Below are 499 nucleotides of genomic sequence, written 5' to 3'. Positions count from 1 at the left end.
CCGAGGAGCGCCGAAGGCGCGAAACTGAGCCCGATCGGCAGCCGCTGATTGGTTCGAAACGGCGCAGCCGCGGCACGACCGCGCGCTATTTTTTAAAACTGTGTGATAAGCGACTTGTCATTAGACGAAGCGCGATGTGAGTTTACGTAATATTGCTACGTTGTTGTAAATAATAAATAGATTGTACGTTGCATATATTACGTGCCTCGTGTACATTTATTCCCTTATCATAGATATCTTATAAGCACGTGCTTGTTAAGCATGTTGTTAACAAAATTAATTGACTTAGGCCGGAATTAGTGCTATTATATTTAAGACTGTCTTAAGTATAATCTTAAGATGTCTTAACGCAATTTACGTTAAATTCTCCATGATCTCGAAAAAAATTTTGATAGCAACTTAATATTTAAAAAATACAGATTTATTGTTTTTTAACATTCCGGGAAAAAATATTTGATATATAATTATATAAAAATATATAAAACTATATATAATTTTT

This window comes from Trachymyrmex septentrionalis, unplaced genomic scaffold (assembly GCF_001594115.1).
Source record: "Trachymyrmex septentrionalis isolate Tsep2-gDNA-1 unplaced genomic scaffold, Tsep1.0 scaffold107, whole genome shotgun sequence".
Taxonomy (NCBI): Eukaryota; Metazoa; Arthropoda; class Insecta; order Hymenoptera; family Formicidae; genus Trachymyrmex; species Trachymyrmex septentrionalis.
Note: the sequence above shows the minus strand (reverse complement) of the source record.